Here is a 23,863-nt window from a genome sequence, read left to right on the forward strand (position 1 = left end):
AGTTAAATTATGGGTGATTTATATGAATTAGTTATTAAAAGTGAAAAGATAAATTATGAGTGATGTATTATTAATTGGACAAATGAATACTTTTTATGACGATGGCCACATAAGATATTTGTTTGGTTGAATTAGACTTTATTTGGGCTGTCTAACGAATGCACTATGTTTTAGATAATGGATAAAAACCATATAAAATAAATGAATTTAAAATGTGGCGGTTACACTTTTAAAAGAAATAAGAGTAGTCCATGATTCTTAATATCATTTGATTTCATTTTACTCATACATCAACAATTGCATACACGTAATATAAAGAACCATTGGTCCTTGTTTGCTCCTTTCGTTGCTGTATAACCGAACCAAACATCTTCATCCTAAATTCCATTATCTTGAGTTGTTTGATTTAATCAAGTAATTTGGTGGGTTAGATTTACGATTCATAACCGACTGAAGGTATATATATATATATATATATATATATATATATATATATATATATATATATATATATATATATATATATATATATATATATATATATATATATATTATATGTGTCTTTATTGTTATTCCTTTTACAAAATATAGAACCGGGTGGAAAGGAAGATGTTTATCTTTTGGAGGCCGTCTTGTGATGGTCAAAGCGGTGTTATCAAATTTACCTCTCCATTTCATGGCGTTATTCAAAGCTCCATCCTCGGTCATTACTCAATTAGAAAGATTTCGTAGAAATTTTCTTTGGGGAGGGGATTGTTTGAAAACTAAAACTTGTCTCGTTAAGTGGCAATCAGTGTGTATGCCGGTTGATATGGGCGGGTTCGGTATAACACCTCTTCGGACCAAGAACATTGCTCTTTTAGCAAAGTGGTGGTCGAAATTGAACTCGAACAAGATTCATGTATGGCAAGCTTTGGTGAGTAACTCTTTTGGTAGCTTATTTTCGGGCAAATTAATGCATAATGTGTCTTCTATATCGACATCTAGGGTGTCACCATTATGGAGAGATTTATTAAAAATGTGTAATGACGTATCAGCGAGTAATATTGTCGGGCCTAATGTATGGAAATGGAGATTAGGTGATGGATCCCAAATATCCTTCTGGAATGATTTTTGGATCGGACCATTTTCTATTCGTGTTCAATATCCTCATTTGTTTAGAAGATGCACGTTACAATCAGGTACGGTTTCATGTTTTCGAAAGTCAATTAGCCTTGATTTGTTACAGGAAGGATGGCAATTACATTTAATGGGTCCTTTGACTGAGTTAGACTCCATGTATGAGGCTGAACTAATAAATTTGTTAGCTCCTTTTAATTTATCCACTGATGATGATGTTGTGATGTGGACCCCATCGGTTACAGGGGATTATAGTGTAGCCGAGGGGGTTCGTTTGTTGTGTGCTTCGTCCGATTCACAAGTGTTTAATTGGAAGAAATTGGTTTGGAATAATCGTGTACCATCAAAAGTTGCAATATTTCATTGGTTAGCATGTAAAAAAAGTATCCCGGTAAGGGATATCCTAATTAGGAGACACATCCTTTCTCATTCTCACTCGCCTTTATGTGGGTGGTGCAACACCGAAGTGGAAACTATAGAGCATCTTCTCCTACATTGCTCTTGGTCGCATAAAGTTTGGTCCGCCTTATTCCAATGGTGGAATTTAAGATGGGTAATGCCAAATTCAATTTTGAATTTCTCAGCCGATTGGTACCACGGTATGGGAATTGGGGATAAAAAGTTTTGGAGACTAATCGGCCCGGCAACACTTTGGGCTATATGGATTGCAAGAAATGATTTCATCTTCAATGGTAACTACACGTGTTGGACAAGCATTGTCCGGAGCATCAAGCTTAAGGTCTTTTTGTGGGCATCTACGTTTAAATTATGTTATTCTCATCAATCATATGTATGGGATTACAATCCCGGCTTACTATGTCATTCGGTATGATCTCTTTTGTAGGTGTATGTTAGATATAATACCGAATGACTTTCTCTTTTGTACCTTGTAATTCTCGATTTGGTTCTTTCATTGATTTGATGAAGGCCTTTTCGTTGGTAATAATATTTCTCTTTTCGCCGGAAAAAAAAGAAAAAAAGAAAATACATATCTAAACTATCAATCTTTGCACTCTGATCGTAGCTTTAAATTATCATGTGAAATGTGATGTTTAATGTTTCTTGTGTGATATAGCAAAATTGAACAAGGCATGCGTATGTATATATAATTTACATAAGATTTTTATGAGTTGGTACAGAATTGAAGTAATGATCAAATCATGCCTAAATGTGTTTATGGTTGTTAGTGTAAAGTTCTACTATATATATTTGGTGTTTGATTTATATAAATTATTAATATTTGGTTTTTATATGTTTTGTACAAAATAGGAGTAAATGAGTAGATCTTGTGGATTGTTATTTGTATGATAAAATTGATGATCGATATATACTATATATATGTATATATATCATGATTTGTTTGATTGATAATTCTTGTATTACTGATTTTAGGGTTTATGTCAAAAGTGGGTTAAATGGACTTTGGCATGAATATTGTGGGAAAAGTGGTTTTAATACTTGTGTGATATTAAAAATATGTTGGATGAATTTCGTGTATAATAATTCGACCAAAACAGTGCTTTTGATTCAGTATATATTTTTAAGATATGATTACTGACTCGGATTGTATTATTCTCAGGTGATAAGAGTAAGCAGAAGACTCAGTAATATTAGACCACTGAGTACTTGTGGATATCGGTGAGTGGAACTATCCTTTTGGATATTAGTATAGAGTAGCTAGTTGTGCTACTGTTGCCCTGACCGACCGAGTAGATTGCCATGATAGTATATTGTTGACATGCTTTGTTGATTATATGATTATATGTGCACCAGTTGATTCGATCTTGATTTGTGAGGTCGAATGCCGGGAGTCAGTCTTGATTTGTGAGGCTGGACTCATGAGGTCAACCTTGATTTGTGAGGTTGGGTTCGAGTGTTACTATCTGTGTAGCATAGCATTGAATGACGCATCCGTTGCGTCTGGATTACTATGCGAAGGAGTCAGTAACAGGAACTATCGGTAGACTCTAGCCCGATCAACTAGGGTTGCAGGTCAGGCCTGGCAACCGGTCCTCTGGGATGGCAAAGTTATTTGTTGTTAGTTGTTACCCACAGTTGTATGATTTGATAATGTATGCTAATGCTGTTATGATAGTTTCATTCACTTAGCTTCGTGCTAATCCCCCTCATCTTCCCTGCAGGTTGATGGTTATTTCATGCTACTTTTTGGGTGAAGATGGGATGTCTAGTGGATATGTTTGACAACCTTTGGAACTCTGATGTCGTGATTTTATAATAAAGGAACTGTTTTGTTAAGTAACGCCATATTGTGGGTTTTTAAATAATAAATGCTTGTGTTTAATAAATAAATATGTTATGGTTGTTTTAAATACTTCCGCTGTGATAAAAAAAATCCGAGGTGTTATAAAAATGACCTTAACAGTTAAAAGTTTGATGATAACGAATAGTGTGCTGGCAAAGCGTAGAAAAAGAGAAGTTTTGGAACTGGAAAACGGATTGAGCAAAGTATGAAAGAGGCTGTGGACAAATCACAAGGACGAAACCTACATTCAAAGAATCCAAATGATTCAGTATCTGCTGAAGTCATTAACAAATATCGTGCTCCTGATCATAAACCCCTGCGGACAATATTCTTCATCATCATCTGATATTAGAAATCCTAAAATATCATCATTTCTTTCATTATAAATATCCTCCATATTTCTGAAGATATTTTCATAATTATTCTTATCTGAAATTATTTACCTCTTCGCGCTATCTGTATTACATCATAAAAGAAACTATTTTAGTTTCTAAATTCTGAAACATTCGAGTTTAAAATAGGAATATTTTTGAAGTAGTGTTGGGAGCTGAAACATGAGTTAGTATAATATAATGACACTTGATCAACGTGATTATATTACAGTAAGTCATGCTGAGTTTCTAAATGGAATGTGATGATTCACAGATCATAACATCATCATGAGCCATGTTATACAACTCTTGTATTCTATTTAATCTCTAAAATATCAAGAAAATATTTCTTGATGATTCGGCTTTTTTCGAGGTATTCTGATAATTTGACAAGTCAAGATCGTGCCATTACAATTTCCTTCCTAGAACATTAACAATGTTCATTCCGAAATTCATATCTGTGAATTCTGGACCATTACAAGCGGTGCTTAATCGCAAGAAGAAGAAACGAAAGGACAAAATTCTGAAAAAGAAATTAGGGTATAAATCGCAGCAAATAAAAGAGAGAATTAACTGGAGATGACAATGATTATGGGAGACAGAAGTAGAGATATCAAAATATAAGAGAATATATAAAATCTAACAACCGCCCAAAAATTAAAAACCTTATATATCGATGCAAATAACAATATAAAGACACGAGAGGACTAAAAACACTATAAACCCAAGAGTATAGTAAAAGTAAATAGATTCTTCCAGCGACAGGTGAAAAAGAAGAATGACAGATATGAAGGTAAGGAATATACCAAGAATCAGAACTGGATGGAGCATATCGACAAATACTTTACAGTATGAGCTGAGAAAGAAAGAAGAGAAGGTGTGAGTTGTAAGGAAACGAAGGGAGTGGATTTATAGTAAAATATCCGACGAAGCAATCAAAATGGATGATCGTATTTAAAGCGGATCCTAATTTCCTTAATCAAATCTTATTACGAAGATTTTCTCCAAATCTCTTGAAGTTGAAAATCAATTCTATCTACGTCAAAAGATATGACGAATTTATACCTACTCATTTCACTCTTTTGGTAATAGCTTCACTCGTACTCTCCACAAAATCAAATGGTTTTATCCATATTATCCATACTACTCAATGATGATAAAATCCTAATCTTCAGCTTATATGCGTCATGAAAACATGCTTATTGTCAGCCATGACCATCCCAATCAAATTTCGGGACAAAATTTCTTTAACGGGTAGGCACTGTGACAACCCGAAAATTTCCGACCAAATTTAAACTTTAATCTTTATATATTCCCGACACGATAAACAAAGTTTGTAAGTTGAATCTCAAAAATTTTAAACTGTGTTCATACACTCATTTAACCTCGACCAAATTCCAATGATTCACGAACCATTATATGAACGAACATGATTATATATGTATATGTGTATATATTATAACTTGAAAACATTAACAAAGTATTAGACGTATAATACTTTATATAAACGTATTTGTTTCAAAATATATTCTAATAGTTATCAATGTAATTAAAAGATGATGTCAAATGATTGAATTATAATTACAAGTCTCTGTTAAGAGGTCCACTATGATTTGAGAAATCTATTCTTTTTAACGGTATCCGGAATAATTGGTAAAGTAATTTATTAGAAGGAACAAAAGTGTCAATTAACGGGAACTAGACAAGGGTTAGTGGAGATTCCCGTTTGATTTTCAATTGATGCTTTACAATAATTGTCTCGTGACCTTTGATAAGATAAACTATTAAACTTGTATATTAATTAGCGTGGAAGTAAAATTTTGGAATATAGATAACTTAGAAGATGGATATCGACAAGTTAAGCAAATTAACGTTTTACATTAAAATGATTTTATATGTTTATCTAACCTTTAGACGTTATATCACGTTGCACCAACAAACGTTAAAAACTTGAAACCCATGAAAAGTATACTTAATCTTACTTCTCTAAAATATTTTACGATATAACAACTTCTACTAATATAACCTTTTTAGTAAAATGATTCTTAAATATACTTAGTTTTGGAAAACAAAGTTTTCATATTTATTTAATACTGTTTCAAACGTACAAAAATAGTTTGGTTTAAAAGAACTTTATTATTAAAACGTTTTATAAGATAATTCGTTCATAAGTTTTAAAGAACTTAATTAAGGTTTTGTATTATAAATTACATATTATTTTGAAAACGTAAATATGTTACGACATAATACTTTCTATTACTTAAACGATTTTGAAATGAACTTTGAAAAGTAAATTGTTTTGAAAAACTAAACATTATATTATTAAATAGATATCTCAAATATATATAAGATATACAAAATTATATTTTTTTTAAATAAGAATATATATATATATATATATATATATATATATATATATATATATATATATATATATATATATATATATATTTTACAAATGCATCAATTTAAATATAAAACGTTTCGATATTATTAAACGTATTTTAATAAACAACGAATCACTGATTTATAGAAGCAAATGACCACGACACTCAAATTGTATAAGATACATTTTCATAAAGTAATTTATTGATAAATAAGTCAAATTATTATTAAAGGTACACGTCGTGTAACGTAAAAGACTAGTTTTCTAAACGTACGAAAGTGCGCTCGAAAAACCGAAAGTGGTACATGAGTCGAGTGACAACGTACAAGTCATTTTTAGTAAAAATTACATTTTTACCATGAACGTAAATATAATATAATATATAAGTAATTATATAAATTAAATATAATATATATATAATAATAATAAAAACCGTCGGTGCTTAAACGAAATGGATACCAGCTGGATGGCTTAGTCATGCGACCGCATGAAGTGCACCCACAAACCCATGCGATCGCATGGGGTGTGGTATGACAAAATATGTATAAAACTCGTCGAGTTCTGTCTCTGGTTCATTTCATTTAAACACAATTCACACACATATCACATATCACTCCGTATATATTTATATTTATTATTATTATTAATATTATTATTAATATTAGTATATTTATTATTATTATTCAAATTAATATTATTTAGGAGTGTTATTATTATTATTTATACATAAAAATACTACGACGAGGTCATGAATGAGCGATGTCAAAATATGCTCTTCGAGTAGGATAGGGCTAAGGAAATTATGGGTTATAGCTATGAAGGTGATGGGTATGGTTCATGGGTATGCTCGTGAGGTCAATTTAATGATTATCATCTCCGTTGCGTCTTCGTACCTTTCCTGCAATATTGAATCTCAATATTGATACGTGAGTACTCGTAAATTAATTTTTACATGTTAATAGTGTATCCCTGACTAGTGCTCGAGTACTTAGGATTATGCATGCTTGTATTTTTTGATATTGCTTTTAGTTAGGTTATGTTGAATCCTGAATTAGTTATATATACGGCTGAGATAAAATATTAGATATGCATGTCGTTGGAAAACTAGTGGAAAATTAAGAACTTTTCATTTAGATATCGAATGGTTTCGATGAACAGGTTTGAAGTTATAGTCAATTGAAATTTGGTATTATTATTAAAAATGATTATTATTATCGTCGTTATTATCGTCGTTCTAGTTTTATCTTATCTTTATCAATAAAAGGAATTATCATTAAAAATTGTTATTTTTATTATTATTATTATCGTTATTATTGTTAAAGTTATAAATAGTATTATTATTATTATTATCTGATTATTATTATCATTATTATTATTAATATATATATATCATTATTCAAAAATGGTTATTGTTATTGTTATTATTATATTATCATTAAAATAATTATTAGTATTATCGTTAATAATGTCATTATAATTATCATTATTAGTATTATTGTAATTAAAACTAATATTAGTAACACCTACTTATTTTGATTACTATTATTATCATTATTATAAAACGATATAAAAGACGATTAAAAGCTATTAAACAAAATAATTAGGAAATAATGAGTAAGTGTATCTTGATGAAATTAAAAGATATGGATTTAGATAAAATTATCGTTCTTATTATTTTTATCATTACTATTATTATTAAAAGTATCGTTAGTATTAAAACTATCATTTTAACAAAAATTATCATTTTAATAGAAATGTCATTGTTACTATAAAATATCATTATTATTATCATTTTAAATAGAATTATTATTTTAAAAATAATATAAAAAAGTATCGTAAGTATTAAAGTTATCATAATTAGAATTATCATTTTACCTTAATGTCATCTTAGTAATTATAAATATTGAGAATTTTATAATAATAATTATTATTACAAAATAATACAACTTTTACTTACTATTATTATAGATATTATTTTATCAAATAAATATGTAATACAAATATATTTTACTACGTGTAATAAATTACTTTAATAATACCTATCATATTATCTTTATGATATTAAATAAATGTTATAAATTTTATTACTTAAGATATAAAAGTATATTTTTATTATATAAATTTTAATAATAAATGAATTATATTATTTACTCTAATAAAATCTTTTAAAAATATTTAAAAATATAAAACGACAATATTTAAACTATATAATAATCATGTATAAATTTTGGAAATCATTTTGAGTCATATTGACTTTTGTTGACTTTTGCATATTAGTCTCGAGCATTAGGATTGTGGTACACTATGACTTGACCTAATTCGTTAGACAAATATTGACCAACATATAAAAATATATAATTTATTTAGTTTCGTGAATTCGAGACCAACCTTGCACTTGTTCAATAATGTTATTTGTATTTTTACTACGAAATACAATATGGTGAGTTTCATTTGCCTTTTTACCCTTTATATTTTTGGGCTGAGAATACATGCGCAATTTTTATAAATGTTTGACGAAATAGACACAAGTGATCGAAACTACATTCTATGGTTGGATTATTAAATCGAATATGCCCCTTTTTAGCTTGGTAGCCTAAGAATCGGTGTTTATTATAATTTCCACCAATTGACGCGAATCCTAAAGATAGATCTATGGACCTCGACAAGTCCCATTCGGGTTACGAATGCTTTAGTACTTCGATTATCATGTCCGATGAGAGTCCCGAAATGATGGGGATATTCTATATGCATCCTGTTAGTTCGGTTATCAAGCGTTCACCATATCAATGATTTTAATTCGCGGGTTACGCGTGTTATCTTGTACTCGGGTTACGAGTACAATTAAAAATATGAAATCTTATGGTCTATTAAAAATGATGGAAATGAATATTGATGATATACTAATGAACTCACCAACCTTTTGGTTGACACTATAAAGCATGTTTATTCTCAGGTGTTAAAGAAATCTTCCGTTGTGCATTTGCTCATTTAAAGATTTTACTTGGAGTCATTCATGACATTTTTCAAAAGACGTTGCATTCAAGTCGTTGAGTTCAATAGATATTATTAATAAGTAAATGATAGATTAGGTCATTTATAGTTGGATATTATGATATGGTATGCATGCTTGTCAATTTTCGATGTAAAGAAAGTCTATCTTTTAAAAACGATTGCAATGTTTGAAAAAATGTATCATATAGAGGTCAAATACCTCGCGATGTAATCAACGATTGAGAATCGTTTATAATGTATATGAACGGGTCTTTTCATTCCATAAGTTTCAAATGTTATTTCCAAGCTCACTAACATATCCTCAAACCATTTTACACTTTACGAACGTGTACTCCACACTCCCCAAATCCGAGTAGCGTTTCAATGGTTTGAACACTTTCAACTTAGCAATCCAATCAACTAAAATGACGTTAGATTATGCTAAAATACCAACACACTGGATTCTCCCTTTTAAGCCATTTTTTTCCATTCTTCTTGCATTGCCTTTGTAATCTCATGATCTACAAAATAAAGCAAATAAATTCTTAATTCTTCGATAAAGTTAATAACTTTACTATTTTAGGACTTAATATCAGGGGTAAAAATGTAATTTTGTAGATGATATCACTCAATCATTTGATTTGAAGCAAATTAGTAGTGCAAAAATATCATCATGCTCCTCAATATATCCTCATTTGTTATTTAGCCATCTTTTCTTGAATAAATTCAGTCATACTTATAGAAAAATAAAGGCAAAATTAAAATTCATTAAAAAAATATTTGAATTGAATAAAAATTAGCATGTCATTTTTCGAGTAATATAATTTGTTGTAGTTTAAAGTCAGATGTGTAATAAATGTGTCAAAAATAAGTCATAAAAACATATGAATAAGTATTTATATTTTATGGAAATATGTCATAAATGTGTCATAAAGTATGCGGTATAAAAATCAAGCTTTTCCACATATATACATAACTTATAGTATTGATATAATTTTAACAAGTTATAATTTCATGATGAGGAATAGTTTGTTCTTTCTGTTTATTTACATGTTCATTGTTGCCTCTACAGAACAAGATAAATGTCGTGCTTATGGTTTGATCATTTGATATAGTTATATCAAAATCTTTTATTTTATTATAACCAATTTTAATAATAATAATACAACAACAACAAACCCAATACCACATGAGTGGTGTATGAGTGAGGTGAGATGTAGACAATGTTTCCCCTATCCGAGAATAAAGACATGTCATTTCTCCACCTAAAGTGAAAACACCTTCAAAAGTGGAGAAAGTCATCCGTCTCTCTATTCGACGGATAGAGAGATTGTTTCCGAGTGGACCTCCGGCCAATAAGTAGGATTTTTTTTTTTTAAAAATAAAATAAAGTTGAGACGCCATGTAAATGGTAAAATCAAATTTCCATGGGTTTTAAATCTTGCTTGCAATTTAATTTGGACTCTAAGAGTCAGTTAAGTCGCCAATAAATCGACGCTTGATGTCGACTCAATAACTAGAGCCGTACCAATTTTACTATAATCTTATACAAACTAACTATAATCGTGCTCAACTTTTATATTTTTATTTTTTGTTAACCAGGTCGTGGGTATTATACTCTTGCATTGGATCTTTCCCCAAAATGTGACGATCTTCATTGTGATGAAGTGTGTGGAAATAGTGTTTCTTATGGAGGAGCCTTATCGTATGTTGGCTGTCATTTTGATTATTGTATTTGTTGTATCAACGATCATTATTAATAACATTAATGTTTACGTATACAAGTGTTGATTAAATATCTTATTTTAAATTTCTATTTTGATTTTGATTTTAAAAAAACTTCACTTCTAATCCGTTAACAAATACCATTCACTTGTTCTCAAAATATATGTATAAGAAATATATCTCTATCTTCTATATCTTCTATACTATATAAAACAAAGATAACATTAGTAAGACTTTCAAAAACTCCTAACCACGATCTCAACCTTTAGAAATAATGACAAAATTACACGGTTGGTTTCTAATGTTTGTCACAAACTATACGGATGATCCTTTTCTTTAATTTTGATCTAGATGACCTTGAAGTTTGCACTTGTAACACAGATCACCCCAGTTCTAACGATCATTATTCTTTTCTCGTTAAATTCAATCACATGCATTACATGTGAGGGTAAAATTGTCTTTTTTCATCCCTTATTCATCTTCTTCTCCACTTTAGTTTCATTCTTCGTTCATACAAAAATTAAAAACCTTAACATCTAAAATTTTAAATCTATTTGAAATCCAAACTAGAATCAAATCCAAATCAAAATTTTATCTGACTATAAAAATCGAAATCAAATATTTTTCTCTTCTAAAATGCAAATCAAAATCTGACCATAATTTAGGGAGTAAATCTCTTTTTTTCTTTCTTTCTAAAAGCCATATAACTTTTATTAAATAAAGCCTTTAGTTGTACAGAGAAAAGTGGCTCAAGATGGGCCCTTAGAGCTAGGGGTGTGCATTAAACAGTTTCGCCCACGAAGCCAACCAAAGCAAAGTGATTTGGTTTAAGTGGGTTAACTTATTCGATTTTGGTTTGGTTTATTGGTTTCACCCGAAAATATTTGCAGTTGTCGGTTTGAATTTGGTTTGTAAAATTAACATTTGGTTTCAAACCGAAAAACCGGGATATACTTTTATATATTTATGGTACATATATAATAATAAATAATAAATATTTATTTTATTTTATCTTGAATTTTAAGTATGAGTTATCTTTTATTTGTTCTTGTTTGAGTTTATTGTTTTTATTGGTTTGATTTCACTTTAACAATTCAATTTGTTTATCCATTACTCCGTATTATGAATTTTTTTATACCTGGAAACTTAGCTGATGCTAGTTTCGTTTTTATTTTTGTGCTACTCAGTTCATTGATATAGTTTAGATTGTATATATGGGTTGTATACTAATTGGCTGCTTCTCATACTGCATGCTTGCCATGAAATATTTTATCAGTTGTATACTTATAGTTTAATCAATAAAATATGTTTACTTAAAAAAAAAAATAATACACACTTTTTGTCCAAAAGTTTTAATTTGGTTTAACCAAAACCAATCCATGTAAACCGATTTCTTATTTGGTTGGATTGGTTTGGTTTTGTCAAATTTGGTTCGGTGGTTTTCAAAAATATTTTTGAAAACCAAATAAACCACATAAACCATAAACCGACCGAACGAACACTCCTACTTAGAGCAAGCAATACATGATTTAAAACCAAATTGAACACCTACAGCAAATTTTATGAAACAAACGAAAGAGGCTAAAACAAAACTATCAGCCATGATCACATGAAGCTGAGATGCATATTCAACAGACTGCTAGTGTTGGAGCCTACAACGTCGTCGCGTCAGATTGCTTTTGTTCATGGAGTAAATCTCTTAAAGAAGAATAAAATTTGGCCGGTTCATGACTTCGTTGCCTTTCCGATCAAAAACTCAATTAACGCTTCATCTTCTCGTGATCCTTCACTTCCATATGTATATCATCTAATCACAAAAGCTCGTAAATTCAACTATCAATTTTGACTAGATCCATTAACGAAACACACGATCGTCATAGATCTGAAACCATCGTTGGTCGGTTGCGATGGCTGTGTTTATTGTAGCCGGTGGGCGGTAGAGGGAGTGGAACAAAATAGTTCGGGAATGCGGGCTGTATACGGTATGATTGCAGACATCAGAACGACTGTAGTCATCACAAAAATCGGAACATCAGAACGATTGCAAGACGTCACGAAAATTAAAAGCAAGACGAGAATTTGTAGATTTTCGATGGGCTGAGGATAGGCAACGATGCTTCAAAGTCACTTAGTTTAATGACCCGTGGAACCACAGAGTCCGACTAAGAAACTCGTCAGCTCAACATTTCATCAAACACCTAAAATGCATATTAAACAATCCATATCCAATCATAAGAGACAATATTGATTGTCATGTGTAAATTAAAATATAAATTTAGAATTGGTTTCCTCCTACCTAGTTTTTATACCTACTCGTACTCAATTTAAAATAATTAATTAAAATAATTCAAAATTATTTAAATTTAATATTTAATATAATTATTTAATCTTGACATGTGTTTAAATAAATCACAATAACCATATTAAAATAAATATGACCACAATAACCTCAATTTACATTACATATACAGTTACGTATACAAATAAATAATTAATATGTAAATACGAAATTCAAAAAAAGGTAACTATATCAAATATCGTAACTGTAAGCGATTTTATGCCCATAAATTCTGGAATTTAATTTGAAAATATATATTCAAAAAATTGCAACAATTCCATATTTATAATGCTTTTTGTATTTTTAAAATATTTATTATAGTTAATATGATTTTTTTTATTGTTAAATAAATACAATTATCACATCATCTAGAGTGCTTAGATTTTTTCTTTTTTATTTTAAATTTTTTTAACAAAGGAAATTGCTTTTTTATGTTGTCATCATTTTAGCATTATAATAGAATATATATATATATATATATATATATATATATATATATATATATATATATATATATATATATATATATATATATATATATATATATATTGAAAATTCGGCTAAACTTGTAAAACTAGAAAAACTTCTTACCTTTATAGTTAGAGCTGTGTTGACAAAAATACCCCCACATATATGAGCGGATTTACTTTAGGCCCAGTGGTTGCACGACATACCATTGAAGTAAGACATCTAGTAGAAATATTTTGGGGTTTTTAACATGTGATACCAGTGACTATCAATCCTAGATACGTCACTGCCTACATATGTAGGATTTAACCGAAAATATTAACAGTAGTTAGTCTCAAGGTCATCCGTGTCACAAAATGATAAATGAAGGTCAACGAGGCTAACAAAAAAGAAAAATGTTACATGTGTTTTTTGGGACAAAATTGAGAGACCAATGACGCAGTTTTGTCAAATTGAAATGAACGCATATGTATTAGACTTAAACATCGAACGTTGCCCAACCATTTTTCTACCATAGCTGTCACCCATGCGGCCCTGAGATGGTCGGGCGGATTATCAGTTTATCACATTATAACATTTCAATTTAAAAATAAAGATATATGGGCAGGTTCTAACGAGAACCACTAAAAGGTCGAGAACTATTTAATTTTATAGTTTTTATGCATTTAAATGCAACAAATTAGATGTAAATGTTAACTAATGCTCATATAATCAACAAACATATGTTCATTATCACAAATTACATGTTAAATAGTTAATTATATGAAATGTTCACATGTTTACAAACCAATATGCACATGTGAACGAGAAACTATATATATATATATATATATATATATATATATATATATATATATATATATATATATATATATATATATATATATATATATATATATATATATATATATATATATATATATATATATATATATATATATATAAATTTTTTAAAACTATTTTATGTTTATTCTTACTATTCATTAACATTTATAGGTGATTCAATCTACTCAAATGCAAAAATCTTTGTAGATTAAAAGTTTTCATAGTTCTCGTCCTTTTTGTGGTTCTTGTTTAAACTTTTGACTAAAGACTCTTATACATACATTTTGAGATACATTTTAAGATCATGTGAATTGTATTCTTTTAAAACGATTCTTGATTAGATGTGAAGCTTTTTAAATTATAATAGAAAATTAATTAATTTATTTAATCAACATCTGTATACTAAACATTTATTATATCAATAATTATCTGTGATACAACAAATACAATAAGTGCAATGACATCCAGCATAAGATAAGGCTCCTTTAGGAGGAACGCTATGTACACACACTTCATCACATTGATGATCATCACAGTTTGGAGAAAGATCATATGCAGTAGTATAAAACCCACCACCTGTTTAACAAAAAATAAAATTATAAATGTTGAGCAAGATTTTTAGTTATTTTGTATAAAAATATAGCAACTGTGGTTAATAATAAAATAAAAGATTTAGATATAAATACATCAAGTGATCTAACCATAAGCACGGCATTTTTCTTTTTGTTCTCCAGAAGCAACAACAATGAGCATGTAAATAAACAGAAACAACAAACTCTTCCTCATTATAAAATTATATCCTCTTAAAATATATATCAATTCTATAACTTATGATTATGAATATGTATAAAACTTGGTTTTATACCACATACTTTATAACACATTTATGACACATTTCTAGTAAATACAAATGTTTATTCATATGCTTTTTATGACATTTTAATGATACATTTATTACACATTTGACTTACAACTACTACAAATTATATTACTTCGAAAATGACAAGCTAAATTTTATTGGATTTAAAATTGGTTTAATGAATTTTTATTTTCCCCTTTTTCTATAAGTAATAACTGAATTTATTTGATCGTTAAATAACAAATGAGGGTAAATTGAGGAGTTTGATGATATTTTGTACTACTAACTCATGTAAAATCAAATGATCGTGTGAAATCAAATGATCGAGTATTCAATTTATGGATAGGACAATGACGATTTTAGGTAAAGTTCTTTTTTCCACATTGTATGATTTTAGGTAAAATTCTTATTTCCACATTGTATGATTTTAAGTAAAATTCTTATTTCCACATTGTATTAGATGTTTACATAACTTTCTCAAACTGTTTACATGTCATGTTTCCTTGTGAATTAGCAAAAAACTCTGTATGGTTGAGTTTTAGCTAGATATGTGGGTTTTACCGAGGTTATTGTTGTATATGTATAGATATAAGGGTGTATCTAAGGGTTGTGTGAATGTATAAACACCAAGAAAAATCAAAGGTTTGAAAATAACCATTTACTTACCCGCAATGCTATTTAATCGAACTAAATGAGAAAATCTAGTCGAAAAAATTAGAGTCGTCACATAAAATCCAGTGTCAATTGTACGAACGAGCAATCAAACTAAAACTCGTATCCAAATCCCTTGTCAATGGTACACAAGAAAAATTTCTAAAGGAAATCAAACTAATATTGGAACACACACACACACACACACACACACACACACACACACACACACACACACACACATATATATATATATATATATATATATATATATATATATATATATATATATATTAAAATTTTATAATGATGATGTCATTATTAGGCTAATTCCTTTGTTAAGAAAAAATCAAAAAGAAAAAGAAAAAATCTAAACATGGTGGGTGATGTCATTAATTTAAATGATTTTGAATTAAAATTAAATTTTATCAATTAATTATTATTATTAAATCTTATTAATAATTATTTTAATTATTAAAATTAAATAATTTTGAATTATTTTATTTAATTATTTTGAATTGAGTACGAGAATGTATAAGAGCTAGGCAGAAGGAAACCAATTCTAAATTTATATTTTAATTTACATTTTAAAATAAAATGACAATCGATATTATCTCTTATGATTGGATGTAGATAATTTAATATGCATTTTAGGTGTTTGATGAAATGTTCAGCTGACGAGTTTCTTAGTCGAACTCTGTGATTTCACGGGTCATTAAACTAAATAACTTTGGAATTTACGTTCACTTAATACTTAAAACATATCATTAAGCTGTTTCGTTTAAACAAACCCGTGATTTCACGGGTCATTTCACTAGTATATATATATAAAAATGTAATATATTTTTTCATATTCAATACATGATTTGGAGACTTGGTCAATGGTAAGTAAGTTACGTATATGTATATGTATATAATTATAAAATATATAGATATAGTTATAAATTAATCAAATGAAATGATTTATTCAATGATAATGGGGCGGTTCGGTTATAGTGATGCATGTATCCTTTATTTTCCTAGTCGTCCCATAAAATTCGGTTAACTCATATGTGTTATCAGTGGCGATTTCAGAAATAAAATTTGATATCGGCTAAAAAGTTACGTTTTTACCCCGATATTAAGGCCCGAAAATAATAAAGTTCCAAACTTTATCGCCAAAATAATCGCTTTGTCGATTAATTTTGTAGATCAAGTAATTACAAAGGCGATGCAAAAAGATTCAAGTAAAACGGAGCTAAAACGAAGATTTTAGAGCGAAAACAGTGAAAGACAAGTTACGACCCCGGAAATCAAGTTACGATCCCGGGAACAAGCAAGACGATCCAAGCAAAGCAGCAAACCAGCACCAAAAATGGCCTGCCACACCGGCTTGTCAGGCCGGCTTGCCATTTTGGCGCCGGCTTGCCAGATCAACCAACACCGGGCAATTAAAACGGGCATGGGCACCGGCTTGCCAGACTCCGGGCACCCACGCCGGCCTGTGGCGCTGGCTTGCCACACTGGCATGCCAGGCATTTCCAGCCAAAATCATTTCTATAAATAGGCCATTTGTCATCTCATTTTTCTCACACTACAATTCACTTCTTTCTCTCTCTTTCTACAATAATTAGTCATACTTTCAAGGTCTTCGACTCCGAGCGGGAAATTTAGTACCCGGATAGCAACACCGAAGATTGTATTAGGAGCGGTCTGGAGTTTGAAATTTTCACTTTTGTACTTTCGAAACTCGTTTAATCTACTTGTACTTCTATCATTTATCTTTATATAATGTCATCCATTATTATGATCTATGATATTGTTACCATGCTTAGCGAGTAGTTATCTTTAGTGTATGCTATGATGTAGTTAGTTATACCGAAATAATATTGTGGTTTGTGTTTGTTGTTAAGATGCTTTTCGATTATGCTTTAAACTCAATCGTTTTTCCAACTAATAGAACGTAGTTATTGGCTTTGTTATTGGGAAGTCACGAACCCGGATTCGGAGTACACTATCTGAGTCACCCCTTGGTAAGAGAATTATGTCGGATACAACGCAAGCTTGACTGAGGCACACCGGTTGTAGTAAGTTCACTGAGCTTTGGATTCCGACTGAGGACTCTTTCATAGGACTCCTTACTAGGTTCGATTCTGCTAACTTTTTAAAAATTTGACCCTAGGTCATACTTCCCTTACTCACCAAAATAATGAGTAGTACGATTTAGGCCCCGCAAAATATAAATTTAAAACCACTTCCCCTCTTCTGATAGGTAATTCCGACGTCTTGCGACCTAACGACACTGCATAATCAAAACCGTCAGTTTTGTAGTGACCCGAACTTTTTCATGTTTATATATATTAATTGAGATTGATATTTACATGATTAAATGTTTTCAACATGTTAAGCAATCAAACTTGTTAAGACTTGATTAATTGAAATAGGTTTCATATAGACAATTGACCACCCAAGTTGACCGGTGATTCACGAACGTTAAAACTTGTAAAAACTATATGATGACATATATATGGATATATATATATATATATATATAGTTAACATGATATTATGATAAGTAAACATATCATTAAGTATATTTACAATGAACTACATATGTAAAAACAAGACTACTAACTTAATGATTTTTAAACCAGACATATATGTAACGGTTATCGTTGTAAAGACATTTAATGTATATATATCATATTAAGAGATATTAATACATGATAATATCATAATAATATAATAATTTAAAATCTCATTTGATATTATAAACATTGGGTTAACAACATTTAACAAGATCGTTAACCTAAAGGTTTCAAAACAACACTTACATATAACGACTAACGATGACTTAACGACTCAGTTAAAATGTATATACATGTAGTGTTTTAATATGTATTTATAATACACTTTTGAAAGACTTCCATAAACTTATCAAAATACTTCCACTTAACAAAAATGCTTACAATTACATCCTCGTTCAGTTTCATCAACAATTCTACTCGTATTCACCCGTATTCGTACTCGTACAATACACAGCTTTTAGATGTATGTACTAATGGTATATACACTCTAATGATCAGCTCTTAGCAGCCCATGTGAGTCACCTAACACATGTGGGAACTATCATTTGGCAACTAGCATGAAATATCTCATAAAATTACAAAAAAATGAGTAATCATTCATGACTTATTTACATGAAAACAAAATTACATATCCTTTATATCTAATCCATACACCAACGACCAAAAACACCTACAAACACTTTCATTCTTTAATTTTATTCATCTAATTGATCTCTCTCAAGTTCTATCTTCAAGTTCTAAGTGTTCTTCATAAATTCTACAAGTTATAGTTACATAAAATCAAGAATACTTTCAAGTTTGCTAGCTCACTTCCAATCTTGTAAGGTGATCATCCAACCTCAAGAAATCTTTGTTTCTTACAGTAGGTTATCATTCTAATACAAGGTAATAATCATATTCAAACTTTGGTTCAATTTCTATAACTATAACAATCTTATTTCAAGTGATGATCTTACTTGAACTTGTTTTCGTGTCATGATTCTGCTTCAAGAACTTCGAGCCATCCAAGGATCCATTGAAGCTAGATCCATTTTTCTCTTTTCCAGTAGGTTTATCCAAGGAACTTAAGGTAGTAATGATGTTCATAACATCATTCGATTCATACATATAACGCTATCTTATTCGAAGGTTTAAACTTGTAATCACTAGAACATAGTTTAGTTAATTCTAAACTTGTTCGCAAACAAAAGTTAATCCTTCTAACTTGACTTTTAAAATCAACTAAACACATGTTCTATATCTATATGATATGCTAATTTAATGATTTAAAACCTGGAAACACGAAAAACACTGTAAAACCGAATTTACGCCGTCGTAGTAACACCGCGGGCTGTTTTGGGTTAGTTAATTAAAAACTATGATAAACTTTGATTTAAAAGTTGTTCTTCTGGGAAAATGATTTTTATTATGAACATGAAACTATATCCAAAAATCATGGTTAAACTCAAAGTGTAAGTATGTTTTCTAAAATGGTCATCTAGACGTCGTTCTTTCGACTGAAATGACTACCTTTACAAAAACGACTTGTAACTTATATTTCCGGCTATAAACCTATACTTTTTCTGTTTATATTCATAAAATAGAGTTCAATATGAAACCATAGCAATTTGATTCACTCAAAACGGATTTAAAATGAAGAAGTTATGGGATGTGTATTGAAATATGAAATTTTGTGGTCTATTGTTACGATTTGATATATATAGGTTAAACCTATAACTCACCAATATTTTTGTTGACGTTTAAAGCATGTTTATTCTCAGGTGAATACTAAGAGCTTCCGCTGTTGCATACTAAAATAAGGACAAGATTTGGAGTCCATGTTTGTATGATATTGTGTAAAAACTGCATTCAAGAAACTAATTTCGATGTAACATATTTGTATTGTAAACCATTATGTAATGGTCGTGTGTAAACAGGATATTTTAGATTATCATTATTTGATAATCTACGTAAAGCTTTTTAAACCTTTATTTATGAAATAAAGGTTATGGTTTTTTTTAAAAATGAATGCAGTCTTTGAAAAACGTCTCATATAGAGGTCAAAACCTCGCAACGAAATCAATTAATATGGAACGTTTTTAATCAATAAGAACGGGACATTTCAGTTGGTATCCGAGCGTTGGTCTTAGAGAACCAGAAAATTTGCATTAGTGTGTCTTATCGAGTTTGTTAGGATGCATTAGTGAGTCTGGAATTCGACCGTGTTTTCTTTAAAAATGATTGCTTAACATTTTTTTTGGAAACTATATATTAATAACATGTATATATTATGTGATATATTAATCTCTTAACATGTTTGATATTGTGTGATAGATGTCTACCGCTAGCACAAATCCCATTGACTCACTTAATAATAACGAAGAGTCGAATATATATTGGACTGATTCACAAGTTCCCGAAGAAGAACCGGAAGAAGAATCAGAACCGGAAGAGGAGTAACCGGAGGAGGAAATAGAACCGGTGGGGGAAATAATAAAACGGTTAAGTAAAAGAAAATCCTCAACCAACCGACCAAGGTTAATTATGGTCAATGGTGTTTCCACCAAGGAAGCAAAATATTGGGAGGATTACCAATTCTCCGATGAATCGGATTCTGACGAGAATTCCGATGATGTTATAGAAATTACCCCAACTGAATTTAAAAAGGCAAAAGAAAATAATAAGGGAAAGGGCATAAAAATAGAGAAATCTAATTCCAATCCCGATGAACTTTATATGTATCGTCAACCCCCGAAGCCCTTAAGTTGTAACAATGACCCGAGAACCTCTAAACCACCAGGTTTTTCTAAACCGTTGTGGAAAACGACCGCTTGTATTAGGGGAACATCATATATCCCTAGAAACTTGGCAAAACGAACCAAAACAGAAGAAGAAGAAGAAGAAATGAGCGAGTCGGAATAAGATAGTTGTATTCATGTGGTGTAATATATGTAATATAGTGTGCTTATGCTTTATGATATATGTAAAAATTGCTTGTATTAATAAGTATTTTTTTTATAAATCTAACTCTTGTCTATTTTACAGTATAAAAACACAAAATTGATAGACAACCCAATATTTTAAGAGACCTACCCGGAGACATGATTGATGAAATCTTGTCTAGAGTCGGTCAGAATTCTTCGGCACAACTATTTACGGCGAAATAAGTTTGTAAGACATTCGAAGAACGTTCCAAGAATGTCTTGGTTTATAAGAGACTTTCGTTTGAAAGATGGGGGATATCACATTGGGAAACCCATAAGTTACGATGTGTTTACTTTGACGCATATATTACAGGGAACCCAAATGCTATTTTACGCAACGAGTTAAGAAATTATTTTGACTCAATGTATCCGAATATAGGACTTCATGATTTAGAAAAAGCGGCTAACATGCAACATAAAGAAGCATGCTATGCTTACGGGTTAGTAATGTTCGCTTCTCACCAAAGTGAGAAAAAGAACATCGGGCTACAACTATTAAACAAAACGTTCCCACAAGTGACGGAGTCGGTAATTGGGGTAAGAAATGAGGTTTTTAGATTGTTACGGGACTGTTGGACATTACGTAACCTTCATCCTTTCGACGACGTTACAACACGTTGTCATACTATCGGTCACAACGGTTACGTTCCACAAGACCAAGGATGGGAAGTAGTATTAGTAAAACCAGAATGCATGACTTGTTTCTGGACGTATGAATTACGTGTCTTTGTTGCCTTTGCTGAGCGCCTTATTTATTAACTAGAATTATCTTCGCAACTACTTTGTATCAAAGTTTTATGTGCTATATTTCATGCTATATGTAAAATAGCAGTATTGTAAGTTTGTAAGTTATTGTATAAAGGTTTGAATATGATATATATTTTTTTTTGTGATTAGTTTTTCATATAGAATTGTAGTAGTTGAAATGGTATGTTAGCTACTAAGTATGAACTTAACGGGTAGGTACTACCCGAATTAAAGAGTATAAAATGCTAATATGAAGAAAGAGCTTTTATAAATAAGTTCATATTACGCTACGAAATACTATTGACTACTCTTGATATTCTATATGATTAACTCGTTTCATTTGACTATTTTGAAGGAAATGGCACCGACTACTCGACACACCTTGAATATGAGTGAAGAGGAATTTCGTACCTTTCTTGCTTCAAACATAGCCGCAGTACAGGCCGCACTACATACCAACAATAACCTTGGATCTAGCAGTACAGGAAATCGTGTAGGATGCACCTACAAAGAATTCACTACCTGCAAACCTTTGGAATTTGATGGAACAGAAGGACCGATCGGATTGAAACGGTGGACCGAGAAGGTCGAATCGGTGTTTGCCATAAGTAAGTGTACTGAAGAGGACAAAGTGAAGTACGCTACGCATACCTTCACAGGTTCTGCGTTAACATGGTGGAATACCTATCTAGAGCAAGTGGGACAAGATGATGCGTACGCACTACCGTGGTCAGCATTCAAGCACTTGATGAACGAGAAGTACCGTCCGAGAACCGAGGTCAATAAGCTCAAGACAGAACTTAGAGGGTTACGAACCCAAGGATTTGATATTACCACGTACGAAAGACGATTCACAGAATTGTGCCTATTGTGTCCGGGAGAGTTCGAAGATGAGGAAGAGAAGATCGACGCGTTTGTGAAAGGATTACCGAAAAGAATCCAAGAAGATATAAGTTCACATGAGCCCGCCTCCATACAACAGGCATGTAGAATGGCTCATAATCAAGTGAACTAGATTGAAGAAAGAATTAAAGAACAGACTGCTGAAGAGGCCAATGTGAAGCAAGTCAAAAGAAAGTGGGAGGAAAACGGTGATAAGAATCACCAATACAATAACAACAGCAATTACAACAATAATCGCAACAATTATCCCAACAATCGCAACATCAATCGCAACTACAACAAACGGCCCAACAACAACAACAACAACAGCAACTACAACAATCATTCCAACAACAATAATAACCGCAACAACAACAACAACAATTAGAAGCAGCTATGGCAAAGGTGTGAAAAGTATCACTCAGGGTTCTGCACCAAATTTTGCAACAAGTGTAAAAGAAATGGTCATAGCGCGGCGAAGTGTGAGGTCTACGGACCAGGGGTTAATAGAATGAAAGGAACAAATGGTGTCGGAACGAGTAATGGCGGAGCAAGTAGTGTCGGAGCATGTTATGCCAATGTAGTTTGTTATAAATGTGGAAAACCGGGCCACATTATTAGAAATTGCCCGAACCAGGAGAACACGAATGGACAAGGCCGCGGAAGAGTTTTCAATATTAATGCGGCAGAGGCACAGGAAGACCCGGA

At 30.7% G+C, this 23,863-nt stretch overlaps 1 long non-coding RNA gene across 1 annotated transcript; it reads left to right on the top strand.

Moving 5' to 3' along the window:
• The first annotated feature begins 207 nt into the window (after positions 1 to 207).
• On the top strand, positions 208 to 3,410 carry LOC139896678 (uncharacterized). The gene is made up of 3 exons (XR_011776316.1): positions 208 to 456; positions 2,699 to 2,757; positions 3,261 to 3,410. It is a non-coding gene; the product is annotated as an uncharacterized lncRNA (long non-coding RNA).
• Positions 3,411 to 23,863: the final 20,453 nt, after the last annotated feature.

This window comes from Rutidosis leptorrhynchoides, chromosome 3 (genome assembly GCF_046630445.1).
Source record: "Rutidosis leptorrhynchoides isolate AG116_Rl617_1_P2 chromosome 3, CSIRO_AGI_Rlap_v1, whole genome shotgun sequence".
Taxonomy (NCBI): Eukaryota; Viridiplantae; Streptophyta; class Magnoliopsida; order Asterales; family Asteraceae; genus Rutidosis; species Rutidosis leptorrhynchoides.